At 41.2% G+C, this 14,761-nt stretch overlaps 1 long non-coding RNA gene across 1 annotated transcript in view; it reads right to left on the reverse strand.

Annotated features, from left to right (window-relative positions):
* Positions 1 to 11,148: 11,148 nt before the first annotated feature.
* Positions 11,149 to 14,761, reverse strand: part of LOC146498779 (uncharacterized) — a 319,599-nt gene continuing 315,986 nt past the window's right edge. The window contains exon 2 of the long non-coding RNA XR_014870432.1: positions 11,149 to 11,408. This is a non-coding gene — a long non-coding RNA (uncharacterized LOC146498779). The remainder of the gene's footprint in view (positions 11,409 to 14,761) is intronic.

Consider the following 14,761-nt stretch of genomic DNA (forward strand, 5'->3'; position numbering starts at 1 on the left):
TTGACAGTCACACCACTAGAGCCCGTCTAACTGGTGTCCTCGGGCCCTTTGCTGATTATCTTTCCTATTCGGCAAGTAATTTGGGTGTTTACCTGGACGGCTCCTTTAAGTTTGAGAAACATGTGTCCTCTGTTATTAAATCTTCTTTCTATCAACTTCGTTTAATTTCTAAGGCCAAGACATACTTACCACATGAGGATCTAGAAAAGCTTATCAATGCCTTTGTCACATCCAGGTTAGACTATTGCACCTCCCTGTACACTGGGCTTCATTCTGCCCTTCGTCATAGATTGCAACTCGTCCAAAACGCCGCGGCTCGCCTTCTAACTGGTACTCGTAGGGTTTGAGTCTATCACCCCAATTCTCACTGGCCTCCACTGACTTCCAATTAAATACAGCATTGATTTCAAAATCCTACTGCTTAATTATAAAATCATAAATAACATCACACCTAGCTACCTTATTGATCTCCTTAGCGTGTATACCCCCAGTAGAACACTGAGATTGTCTGACCAATTGCTCTTGGTGCAACCTAGGTCACGGCTGAAAACCAGAGGTGACCGTGCCTTTGCTTCAGTTGCACCTAACCTCTGGAATAACCTCCCTCATACCATTTCCGTGTCTGGCTCGAGCAGGCCTTTTAAGTGTACCTTCTTGCCCTCCCCTTTCCTCTCTTTTGCTTATATTGTTTTATTGTTTTAATCATTAAGTCTTGCTTGCTTATCTACGTACTTAATCGTTAATCAATGCCTCCCACCTGCGAGCTTATCTGCCTTTGTACTTTACTACTATTTTATTGGATTATGTGAAGCACTTTGGCTACCTCTGGTTTTAAATGTGCTATACAAATAAAGTTGTATTGTATCTATTCAAAATTTCATACACCTGATTCTTTCTTAGTCCATTTTTACCTTGCTCAGCTTTTATACTTTCATGCTTTTTAGTTTTTTTGTTATTCACATTATGCCTAAACTTTATTTTGCCACGTTTTATTGTATTACTGCTACTGTTCTGTACTATTGTAAGGTAACCTTGAGGGTCTTAAAGGTGCCTATAAATAAAATGTATTATTATTATTATTATTATTTTTTTTTTTATTATTATTATTATTGAATTTTAAGTACTCTTTGTATTAACATCTAATGAATAATTTGTATATTTATTTAATTAACACAAATATTTAATTATGTATTAAGTTAATTCATTTTGGTACTCGAGGTCCTCCGTAACTTCAGGGTTGAAGTCTTTAAAGCTTAAAGTTTCTACTTCACTTATATTAACTAATGAAGCAAAGCTACAAAAGGAGTCTTTGTAAAATAAATTATGCACCCACCCCCTTTTTTTTTTAAATTGTGCTAGTTGCTCTTTCTTTTCTCATTTCTGATTTGAGAAAGTAACTAAAATTAAGAAAATTAACTAGTAAATTAATTACAAAAACAAATAATAAAAAAAACTCACATCCAGAATGTCCACGATGTATATAATCAGAATCAAGACAAACACAATGAGGAATACGAAGATGTAACCAGGCTTCGGAAGGCAGGTGGAGTGTTTATAAAGTAGGAACTTCATGATTGGAAAACAGTCCTCATTTCTTGTTGCAGCGTTGTGCTGTGTGACCAGTTCACCTGGTAGTGAATGTAGAAGTGAGAAAAATAATATATCCCAGTTTCTTGACTATGCTCTGCATTATGTATGTGGAAACTATCTTACTTTCACAGTTAAACATAGCAATGGTTAAGCGAAGAGTTATGTGGATCCTTCCAGGTTTTAATAATGGATCGGATTTTTATATCAGTTTCAGCAGACTCCTAGATGTTTTCTTTGCTTAATGAGTGACCATTCTCTGAAACAGAGTAAGACTTTTTCCAGTATTTTCACATTTCTTCTGACATCAGCATTAAACAAATGAGAAGATATTCATTATGATTTTTTTTTTTTGCAGTGTTTGTTGCAATGAATAGTAGGAAGATCCTGACATAAGTTACAGTTAATTTATAAAGATTCCTGAGAGGTAAAGAGACAAACAAACACATAAAGTCTAGTGATTAGTTGTTTCCAACTATAAATGTTTGGAAGAATCTCTAAGAAATATTTGTAGTGAAAGAAAAGTTATGTGAATTGAAATAGCAAATGCTTTAGTGTACATACAAGTGCACATGTGGACAAAACAGAATTTCCAGTGCTTTCATCATTCTAACATCTTACTTTCTTTATAAGATATCAGGAAAACTGTCTAATGTCATGTGCTACATAATCTAATAAACATAAAATACTGTGTAAATAAATTTAAAATTTCAATCAGGAAAGAGGAACGTCAAAGGTATAGAAACATACAGTTCAATAAACAAGTAAGAGCAAAGTACACAGAAGTAATGTATATGTAATAACTGGAATATTTTCTGCAGGAAAATGTGGATAAACAGTGTAAAGTTACCCACAGAGTTTATCCAAGGAATTTGTGTTAAATAGCCTTCTTAATGTTTGAACAATGTCAGTAATACTCAGGAAATCAGAATCTGACATTTCTTACTTTACTGGAGGAAATTATTTTGCTGAGGATCCAGTTCTGATGCTGACTTGCAGTTCAGTCCTTTTTTCCTTTCTTTGCTTCAATCTTGTTGGCTTCCAGGTAATTATTGCAAAAGGACTGTGACACGATATAGCACGTCAACAATCATATCACACATGTACAATCCAAGAGTAAATTCAAGTTGGTGCTTTTTGGATGGAACCAACATATCTTGCTCATTTAACTTTTGGCATCATTGTCAGAAAGTGGGTGGAGAGAAAGGTCTTTGGATACTAATCTTTGCACAGAGGGTGTTCTTTTATTATGTCAACAAACCAGGCAGATGACTGAGAGAGATATCGTTCAGGTTAGTTGTGAAATTATTATCAGACTGCTGTAGTTCAGTTTACCTCTCCTCCAGGCACCTGCAAGAACTGACAATCCATCACGTTTTGGTTCATCATGATATCTACAGACTTCATGTGGGCTTCAGATAAGCTCTAGAACAGTGCATAGCAAACTAGATGAAATAGGTTTCCATGGCTGCGCAGCTCGATCCAAATCCTACAGCATCAACTACAATGCAAAGCCTTAGATGAAATGGTGTAAGGCACACTGCCACAAGACTCTTGAGCAGTGGAAATGTGCTCTTTGGAGTGGCGATTCAAACTTCTGAATCTGACAATCCAATGGATGAGCTAGCAGAACAGTACTCGTCTGACTAGGTTGTACCAAATTCAAAGTTGGGTGCAGGGGAGTGTTTGGGGATGGCCCCTTTCTGTTCCAACATGACTGTAAACCACTGCACAAAGCCAGGCCCATCGACGAGGTACAGAAGAACCTGACTGGCCCACATAGTGTCCTGACATCAACCCGACAGACCACCTTTGGGATGAATTAGAGCAGCCACTGTGAGCCAGGACTTCTTATCCAACTTCAGTTTATGACCTCACAAATGCGCTTCTGTAGGAATGGTCAAAATGGTCAACACTCTCCTAAACTTTGTGGAAAGCCTTCCCAGAAGACTTGAAATTGTTACAGCTGCAGAGCCGACATCAACAGAATGGGATGTCACTTAAACTCATATGTGTGTGAAGGCAGGCGAGCAAATACTTTTGGCAGTATCATGTGAGTGTGATTGTTATTTTGTTTCAAACTACTTCTGGGTGCTTTTTGGTTTCTTTGAGCCCCAGCTCCTCTATGTGTCAAAGTTGTTTTAGCTAAGATTATAAAAAAGACACTGAGTGCACATAAAAGACAGACTTGGCCATATTTATGTGGTACCTAACTGTCAATCACAAGGTAGGTTCACTGCTAAGCACATCCTGTTTCAGCATCCTTATAGGTACTAAGGGAAACTCAAGTCTACGGGATAAAAATCCAAACTAATAGGATTTGAAACTAGAATTTAATGCTAGAAATGTATTTCATACCATAATCATATATACAGAAATTTAACATTGCAGCATGGACAACAGGTGACATGAATTTCTCCATGAACTTATACATTTATAATGACAGCAGTATCCCATAGAAACAATCTAAGTTTAAGGCAGTTTAACTCAGAAGGTGTGGCCATTTGTTTTATGCAGTCTATCGTCTAAGCACATCTCTTTATAGACATACACTCTATAACTGTCTGGGAAATGATCTGCAAATATTTCCTTTCTGCCAGCTCTGTTTAGTTTAGTTATGGATATTGGCATTAAGGCTTTGTTTTTGTTTTTTTGGCAGATCCTGAAGCCAGAATGAAGACCTTTATGTTCACGTAATAAAATGCCTTAATAAAACAATTTAAGAGCTGATAACTGATAAACAGTCGAGCATTGCAGTATTATCTTGGTTTGGTTTTATGACTTTACAGCTTCAGTTCAGTCACACCTTGACAGATTGTACCTGACACAGCAGGTAGCTGTTTTAGCAGAATGGCCCTAATAACCACTGAAGAAACATCTATTAGACAAGGTGGTGAGCATAGTGGATCATTAATCAGCTTAAGAGCTTATATTTCTTTGTTTCATAGCTGGAGAGCAGAACACAGAGTGAAAAGTGGAGTTGGTGGGTGATAACTAAGTACAAATGAAGAGCTGCTCTGTGTCTGCTAACTTTGTAAAGCACCTTAAAAACCTGAAGCCCTATTTTTTTTTTTTTTTTTTTTTTTTTTTTCTTGCCTGTCCCGTTTGGCTCTTTTGCCATCAGAATTATTGTCTAAAGGCGAAGAAAGATGCCCAACGGATTTTCTTTACCAAATTGACCATCCCAGCTTTGCCCTAATGGTCCATTTGATTCACCTTTTATTCTTTATTTTATTTTCACTTGCTGAATACGGGACAGACTTGACTGGGGGAAAGAAAAGGGAGAAAGAAAGAGGGAAAGAAAAACAGTTGAGAAGAGGGACGGGGGAGAAGGGCAAAAAACAAAAACCAACAGAATAAGCAGAAAAAAAAAAAATACATATATCGATCACCTGGATCACCTGTTGAGAAAGAAAAAAGAAAACAAGCAGAAGAAAACGAGAGTAATACAATAAACAACATCACAATGATATATGGGAATATGACAGTAAATACTAAATATTAAACATTATTGTGCAGCACATAAGATCGACAGCACAGTGTGCATTGAGGTAGGAGCCAAAAAGGGTGTAGTTTGTGTGTGTGATCACCCGTGTGTACACCTGTGAGCATGGACGCGCTTGTTTTCTTAAAAGGTTCCCTCATGTAATGATCTGCTAGAGGGTGTGGGGGGCCACTGCCCCGTCCTCCAGGGCATGAAGCAGGTATGGAGGAGATCAAAACTCCAGACATCCAGAGGCCCTCAGAACACAAGAGACCAAGGAAGACCAACAGAGGGGCAGCCGTGCCACTGTCCCAGAAAGAGCTGAGGAGAGTCCCAGATGAGGGGTCACCCAGCAGCCACGGAGCAGAAGCCAGGGGGGGTTGCAGTGACGTGCCCGTGAGCTCCGCCGGCAGCCAGCTGTGCCTGAGTGACCGAGCCCCAGGCCGAGAGGCCGGGGGCACCCCACCTCCGAAGTGGCCCAAGCGAGCCCCAGGCTCCAGGCCCCGATAAGCAGCCGCCAAGGAGTGAGCCGGTGTGTACCCGGACGCCCACCCCCGGACACAAAGAACCACCAACGCACCGATGTCTGAGGGAGTCCGCCCCCGGCAGGGGAAGTGGTGGGGGGAGATAGGCCTCCAAACCTTGGAGGGCCTGAGCTGTCCTCAGCGAGGTGGCGTCTGATACCCAACCTGACATATGGACACAGACATACAGGCACACACAGATACAAACATCCATTCCCACCCTCATGCTCTCATATGCACTTACTCCACACTCAACCAACGTGGAGACAGACATAAAGAGACGCTGTACACACAATCACACTCCCCAAGCGTACTCTACGAACCGGGTCTAGGTACCCTTGCCCCTGGAGGGGGGAACTGCACCCAGACCCAGGTTGTGTTACCCTTTTCCCTGCGGTGGGGAGAAGCAGACCGCCCCGACTCCGCAGCAGCAGGGAGGCCCCACATTCCGGACCCCAGTCGGACGGCCAACTCCTCCTCCTAGCCCCCCTGCTCCAGCAGACCGCAGAGAACGAGGGCGAGAGAAGACTCCTAACCTCCCTCCACCCGCTCATTGTAGTGTTGATGTATGTGTGTTCTAAGGTGCATTTAAAACCCAGGAGGGCATGGAGCTACCTGCCAGAGAGCAGCAGGTAAGCGCATAGTCCCTCCTGCTAGCCCTCAATGTCTACGTGTATTTAAAATTGAGAGGTGGGCAACGACGCCAGGGGTGAGGTGTACACCCTGATGGTAATTGGGATTCCGTGTAGCGTGCCCACCCCCAAGATCCTATATGTATGTGTAATGAGAGTGTGAGTAATGTGAATGTCTAAGTTGCGGGATAAAATTGAGGCAGAGGCAGCCAGAAGGGGACCGGGGGGGTGGGGGGGGGGTTACCTCCTCTGCACCCTGGTGACACACCCCTACTCCAAGGCCCTGCATGTGTGGGTGGTTGTGGTGGAGCAGGAAGAGGGAGGCAGCTGGAGATGGGGAGGGAAGGAAGGGAGGGGCAAGTGACCCCTCCCTGGGGCCAGCTCCCCCGCTGACCCCAGTAGGCACCCCCATACTCCGCGACCCGCCAGGGAAGGGGGGCCCAGGCCCATCCGAACCGGGGCCCAGTGCAGCGGCGCCGCCCGGCCCCACAGAGCCCGGGGCAGTCCACCCAACCCCACCACAGAGAAAACTGCACCCCCCCCATCATCCACTCATCTTCCAGACTACATAAGACAATAGACTCCCAGGCTGAGATCTTCCTCCACCTCTCCTGTATCTCCCCCTCTTGCAGAGAGAGTTCCTGAGAGAGGAAAGCTCCTGCAAGATGTGACAACCCCCCCCCCCCACCAGTTGAAGAGCCCCCCAGGTGGCTCGGCGCACCGGCAGCACCCTGCGCCAGTGGTGGGCCCCCATATACCCACCGGCCCACAACCCCGGCAACACACCAACCAGGACCCAGGCCCCCGAGGCCCGGCCAGGGCCCCAGGCCAGAGCCGGAGCGCCCCCAGAACCTCACGCCCATCCCGGATCCACCCAGGGGCAGCCAGGCTACCAGGTCAGTAACCCCCGTCCGTCAGCACAGACCCTCCCCTAGCCCCGCTGCACGTAGCCACGAGGAAACCGTCACCTAAGAGCCAACAGAGCCCCTAATTGGCCATGACCGCTACCCCGGGTTGAGCCCCCCAAGGAAGATGCTCCCGGGGAACCCCCCGACGCCCTAAGCCTGACCCTACCCCCACACCAATCACAACAGTGAAGGCGAGACCAAAATATGACCCCCCACCCCCACTAGGTGATGGAGCTGATCAGAGGAGCCCAGAGCGATTGATCTGATGTGGTGGCAGAGGCTGTATCAAGACTAATGTAATCTAATAGATAATTTCTATATTGGTTAGAATTAAGATTGTTTTTATTTTTCCAGTTCATGAGGACTGTTTTCTTGGCTATGCATAGGGCAGTGAAAACCATATGGGCTATATTCTTTTCTGAAGTGACATTATCTAAGCTGCCCAACAAACACACTAAGGGGGAAGTTGGAATGTTACATTTCAGACACTTTGATAAGTCTTCACATATCTCGCGCCAAAACTTCTGAACTGGTGGACAGAACCAAAGAGCATGGATATAATTGTCTGGTGAATTGGTTTGGCAGTGTGAGCAGTTGTTGGTAGATGCAAAGCCCATCTTGAACATCCGATGACCTGTATAGTGCACTCTATGTAGTATTTTGTATTGAATTAATTGAAGACTGGGATTCTGATTAGATGAAAGGTTTTTAAGCAAATCTGAGACCAGAAGTTTTGGTCTAAGTTAACTGATAAATCCGCTTCCCATTTTGCAATAGGAAGTGATATTGATTCATCTGTTTTAGAAAGCATTCTGTATATTTTGGATAGTAATTTGGGGGTTTTAAGAGTAAAAAAATTGAACCACACTTGGTGGTGTTTGTAGTTCAACTTGACCCGGTTTAAATTTCTTTTTATTATGGATTTAATTTGTTGATATTCTAAAAATCTTTTCTTGTTGATCCCATATTGTGTAACTAGTCTGTCAAATGAAATAAATTCTGTTCCTTCTAGTATATGTTCTACATATTTGATTCCTTTACCATTCCAATCTGAAAAGTTTATCATATTATTGTTTTGTAATATGTCAGGGTTGTTCCAGATAGGTGTACGTTTGCATGGGATTAATGAAGACTCTGTCAACTTCAGAAACTCCCACCATGCTGTCAGAGAAGAGCTGATGTTGATGCTTTTGAAGCATTCATGTCGTTGGATGTTTGAGCTGATAAATGGTAGATCTGAAATCTCTAGATTATTGCAAAGTGCTTGTTCTACATCTAGCCAAGGTTCATCTAAAAGGGTATGTTTTAGCCATCCTGAGATAAACTGAAGCCTGTTGGCTAAGAAGTAGTGCTGAAAGTTAGGTAGTTCTAATCCTCCTTTATCCTTGGTCTTTTGTAGTGTTTTTAAGCTTATACGTGGGGGCTTATTTTTCCAAAGGAATTTGGACATATATGAATCTAGAGATCTGAACCAATCTTGCGGCGGTTTAGTTGGGATCATTGAGAATAAATAATTTATTTTTGGTAATACCATCATTTTTATAGCAGCAACCCTTCCCATGAGTGATATGGGTAGACATTTCCATCTAGCCAGATCACCTTCTACTTTCTTTAATAGTGGGCTATGGTTTAATTTAGTTAGATCTGCAAGCTTGGGAGAAATATTAATACCTAAATATTTTATATTTCCCGATTGCAGTGGAGTAGAAGAGGAATTATGGAAGCAGCAATTAATAGGAAGGACTGTAGATTTTGACCAGTTAATTGAGTAATCTGATATTCTTGCAAAAGAGTTTATCAATTCAATCACCCCAGAGATATTGGTTTGTGAATTTTGGAGAAAGAGTAACACATCATCAGCATAAAGGCTGATTTTATGTTCTACGTTCTTGCATTTTATGCCCTTAATTGCTGAATTCTGTCTAATTGCTGCTGCTAGTGGTTCGATAAAAATTGCAAACAGTGAAGGGGAGAGTGGGCATCCCTGCCTGGTGCCCCTCAGGAGACATAAACTGGAGGATGTCTGGTCATTTGTTCTGACACAAGCTGTTGGGGAATTATATAATATTTTTAACCAGTTGATGAAAGAAGATCCAAAACCAAATTTGTGTAAAGTTGCAAATAGAAATTTCCAGTTAACTCTGTCAAACGCTTTTTCTGCATCTAAGGAAAATATTGTAGTTTCAAGGTTTTTACTGTATGAGTAGTCTATCAAATTAAGTAATCTACGTGTATTTGTTGATGAGTGCCTACCTTTTATGAAACCAGTTTGGTCAGGATGAATTAAGAGGGGGGTTATTTTCTCTAGTCTCTTCGAGAGAGCTTTGCAGATTATTTTGAGGTCTACATTAATAAGGGATATTGGACGATAGCTTGAGGGATATACAGGGTCTTTGCCTGGTTTTAGCAGGAGATTAATGTTTGCAGAATTCATATTTGATGGAAGTCTGCCCTTTTCTTTGATTTCTAACAACGTTCTGTAAAAAACTGGTGCTAGAATCGTCCAGAATTCTTTGTAGAATTCTGCAGGAAAGCCGTCTGGACCTGGAGCCTTATTATTGGACATACTTATCAGGGCCTCCTGGAGTTCACCTGATGTCAGTGGCGAATCCAGTGCCATTGCTTGAGAGTCTAATAATTTTGGGAGAGTTATGTTGTCTAACAATTGATCAATTTCCTTTTTAGATGGGTTTATTTGTGGTGAATACAACGTTTTATAGAAATCCCTGAAAATGTTGTTTATTTGTTTCGGTTCATATATTGTGTTCCCAGATGAATCTTGAACAGCACATATAGTTGTTTTTTCTTTATTTATTTTTAGCTGGTTTGCTAGAAATTGACCGGATTTATTACTATGTTCATAATTTTGTAAGCGTAATCTTTGTACTAAGAATTTTGTTTTTCTATCAATTATCTCATTTAATTCTAGTTTTGTTTTGCGTATTTGTTCAATGTTTCCTGATCTTGGTGGGACGCGTAGGCTTCTTCTAGTGATTTGATGTTTTTTCTAATTCCTGAATATTTTTGTTTTCTTTTTTCTTTTTATGTGATGAGAAAGAAATTATTTACCTCTCATCACAGCTTTCCCTGCTTCCCATAAAACAGAAGCTGATGTTCCGGGAGTGTCATTAAAGTCTAAATATGAAGTCCACTCTTTTTTAAAATATTTAATAAAGTCTTCATCTTTAAGCAGTGATGTATTAAATCTCCAGTTTTTACTTGGCATAGTATTATTCTTGTGCATTAGTGTTAAAGATACAGGAGCATGATCGCTGACAGCTATAGGGTGAATCTCAGTGTCTGAAACGTCACTCAGCAGTGAGCTGCTGACCAAAAAATAATCTAGACGAGAGTAGGAGTGATAAACATGTGAAAAAAAAAGTATATTCCTTACTGGTGGGGTGAAGGGAGCGCCATGCATCGCAAAGACCAAAGTCGCTCATATACTGTTTGATTATATTTGTGGACTGCCAATTACGCTGAGTTCCTGCTGTATTGAGCCTATCCATTTCTTCATTCAGTCCAAGGTTGAAGTCGCCTCCAAGCACAAGTGTGCCATCTAAGTGTTCAGAGAGTGCACTGAAAAAACCGTGAAAGAATGAGGGATCATCAACATTTGGACCATATACACTTACAATACATAGCTTTTTATCAAGTATAGATAGTTTAATGATTAAGAATCTGCCCTCTGGATCTATAACTGTATCGAGTACTGTGAAATTAATTTTTTTATGGATTAAAATTGCTACTCCCCTTTGTCTAGAATTATAACAAGCTGAGAACACATTAGGAAACTCAGGTGTTTTAAGTTCATTCGAACCTCTAAGAGGTCTGTGGGTCTCTTGTAAAAGGACAACATCTGCCTGTAGTTTTTTGAGTTGGTTAAATATTTTTAACCTCTTTTCTCTGGAGCCAGCTCCATTTACATTCCATGTAACATTCCATGTGAAGCCCTATTTTTACTTTAAGTCATTTATTTAAGACCAGGAAGCAGAGTTGCAGTCTTACACGCCTCTCTGCAGCTTCTCTCCTCCTGCTACCCCCCCAAAAACCCATCTCCATAGAGACTGTGTCTGCTTCCAAAAAGACAAAAAACAAACTAAAAACCAGCAACAAACAACTTAAACAATCACAAAGAAAGAACAATACAGTATCCACATCTAAACCAAAGAGTAAAACAGTGAAATGTGGATTATTAAATATTAGGTCTCTCTCCTCCAAGTCTCTGTTAGTACATGACTTAATAATTGATCAACAAATCGATTTACTCTGCCTTACAGAAACCTGGTTGCAGCAGGATGATTATGTTAGTTTAAATGAATCAACACCCCCCGAGTCATTCTAACTACCAGAAATCTCGAAGCACAGGTCAAGGGGGGCGGTGTGGCAGCAATTTTTCACACCAGTCTATTAATTAATGAAAGACCAAGACAGACTTTTAATTCATTTGAAAGCCTGATGCTTAGCCTCGTCCACCCCAGCTGTGAAACTCAGAAACCAGTCTTACTTGTTATCATCTATCGTCCACCTGGGCCTTACACAGAGTTTCTGTCTGATTTCTCAGACTTTATATCTAATTTAGTTCTGAGCTCAGATAAAATAATTATTGTGGGTGATTTTAACATCCATGTTGATGCTAAAAATGACAGCCTCAACATGGCATTTAATCTGTTATTAGACTCAATTGGTTTCTCTCAAAATGTAAAAGAACCCACCCACCACTTTAATCACACTCTAGATCTTGTTTTAACATATGGCATAGAAACTGAACATTTAACAGTGTTTCCTGAAAACCCTCTCCTGTCTGATCATTTCTTGATAACATTTACATTTACAATAATTGATTACGCAGCAGTGGAGAGTGGACTTTATCAAAGTAGATGTCTTTCTGAAAGCGCTGTAACTAAGTTTAAGAATATAATCCAGCCACTGTTATCATCGTCAATGCCCTGTACCAACACAGAGCAGAGCAGCTATCTGAACGCTACCCCAACAGAGGTCGATTATCTTGTTAATAATTTCACCTCCTCACTACGTACGACTCTGGATACTGTAGCTCCAGTGAAAACTAAGGTCTCTAATCAGAAGTACCTGACCCCGTGGTATAATTCTCAAACACGTACCCTAAAGCAGATGACTCGTAATCTGGAGAGGAAATGGCGTGTCACAAATTTAGAGGATCATCATTTAGCCTGGAAAAATAGTTTGTTGCTTTATAAGAAAGCCCTCCGCAAAGCCAGAACAGCTTACTACTCATCACTGATTGAAGAAAAAAAGAACAACCCCAGGTTTCTCTTCAGCACTGTAGCCAGGCTGACAAAAAGTCAGAGCTCTGTTGAGCCAACCATCCCTTTAACGTTAACTAGTGATGACTTCATGAACTTCTTCACAAATAAAATTTTTATCATTAGAGAAAAAAATTACCAATAATCATCCCACAGATCTAATATTATCTACAGCTACTCTTAGTTCCATTGATGTTAAGTTAGACTCTTTTTTTCCAATCGATCTTTCTGAGTTAACTTCAATAATTACTTCCTCCAAACCATCAACGTGTCTTTTAGACCCCATTCCTACAAAACTGCTCAAAGAAGTCCTGCCATTGATTAATTCTTCGATCTTATATATGATCAACCTATCTCTAATAATCGGCTATGTACCACAGGCCTTCAAGGTGGCTGCAGTTAAACCTTTACTCAAAAAGCCATCTCTAGACCCAGCAGTCTTAGCTAATTATAGGCCAATCTCCAACCTTCCTTTCATATCAAAAATCCTTGAAAGAGTAGTTGTCAAACAGCTAACAGATCATCTGCAGAGGAATGGTTTATTTGAAGAGTTTCAGTCAGGTTTCAGAGTTCATCACAGCACAGAAACAGCTTTATTGAAGGTTACAAATGATCTTCTTATGGCCTCTGACAGTGGACTCATCTCTGTGCTTGTCCTTCTTGACCTTAGTGCAGCATTCGATACTGTTGACCATAATATTCTATTAGAGCGATTAGAACATGCTGTAGGTATTACAGGTATTGCACTGTAGTGGTTTGTATCATATCTATCTAATAGACTCCAATTTGTGCATGTAAATGGAGAGTCCTCTTCACACACTGAGGTTAATTATGGAGTTCCACAGGGTTCGGTGCTAGGACCAATTCTGTTTACATTATACATGCTTCCCCTAGGCAGCATCATTAGAAGACATAGCATACATTTTCACTGCTATGCAGATGACACCCAGCTCTATCTGTCCATGAAGCCAGATAACACACACCAATTAGTTAAACTGCAGGAATGTCTTAAAGACATAAAGACTTGGATGGCCACTAACTTTCTGCTTCTTAACTCAGATAAAACTGAGGTCATTGTACTCGGCGCTGAAAAGCTTAGAAATATGGTATCTAACCAGATTCTTACTCTGGATGGCATTACCTTGGCCTCCAGTAACACTGTGAGGAACCTTGGAGTCATTTTTGGACCAGGATATGTCCTTCAACGCACATATTAAACAAATATGTAAGACTGCGTTCTTCCATTTGCGCAACATCTCTAAAATTAGAAATATCCTGTCTCAGAGTGACGCTGAAAAACTAGTTCATGCATTTATTACTTCCAGGCTAGACTACTGCAATTCATTATTATCAGGATGTCCAAAAAACTCACTGAAAAGCCTTCAGTTAATCCAAAATGCTGCAGCAAGAGTACTGACAGGGACTAGAAGGAGAGAGCATATTTCTCCTGTTTTGGCTTCCCTTCATTGGCTTCCTGTTAAATCCAGAATTGAATTCAAAATCCTGCTCCTCACATACAAGGTCTTAAATAAACAGGCCCCATCTTATCTTAATGACCTTGTAGTACCATATCACCCTATTAGAGCACTTCGCTCCCGCTCTGCAGGCCTACTTGTTGTTCCTAGAGTATTTAAAAGTAGAATGGGAGGGAGAGCCTTCAGTTTTCAGGCCCCTCTTCTGTGGAACCAGCTTCCAGTTTGGATTCGGGAGACAGACACTATCTCTACTTTTAAGATTAGGCTTAAAACCTTCCTTTTTGCTAAAGCATATAGTTAGGGCTGGACCAGGTGACCCTGAATCCTCCCTTAGTTATGCTGCAATAGATGTAGGCTGCCGGGGGATTCCCATGATGCATTGAGTTTTTTCCTTTCCAGTCACCTTTCTCACTCACTATGTATTAACAGACCTCTCTGTATTGAATCGTATCTGTTATTAATCTCTGTCTCTCTTCCACAGCATGTCTTTATCCTGTCTTCCTTCTCTCACCCCAACCGGTCGCAGCAGATGGCTGCCCCTCCCTGAGCCTGGTTCTGCCGGAGGTTTCTTCCTGTTAAAAGGGAGTTTTTCCTTCCCACTGTCGCCAAAGTGCTTGCTCATAGGGGGGTCATATGATTGTTGGGCTTTTCTCTGTATCTATGAAGCGCCTTGAGGCGACATTGTTGTGATTTGGCGCTATATAAATAAAATTGAATTGAATTGAATTATTGTGATTCAGACCAGCGTCAGGGTTTTACCTTTCAGATATTTTTCATCAATGTGGCTGTGATGATTTGTTGAAATCTTCACATCGAGTATTTAATCCAAGTATCTCAATTAGGTTCTTCTGGTTCGTAGAATCACG

Source organism: Neolamprologus multifasciatus, chromosome 17, assembly GCF_963576455.1.
Source record: "Neolamprologus multifasciatus chromosome 17, fNeoMul1.2, whole genome shotgun sequence".
In the NCBI taxonomy this organism is placed as follows: domain Eukaryota; kingdom Metazoa; phylum Chordata; class Actinopteri; order Cichliformes; family Cichlidae; genus Neolamprologus; species Neolamprologus multifasciatus.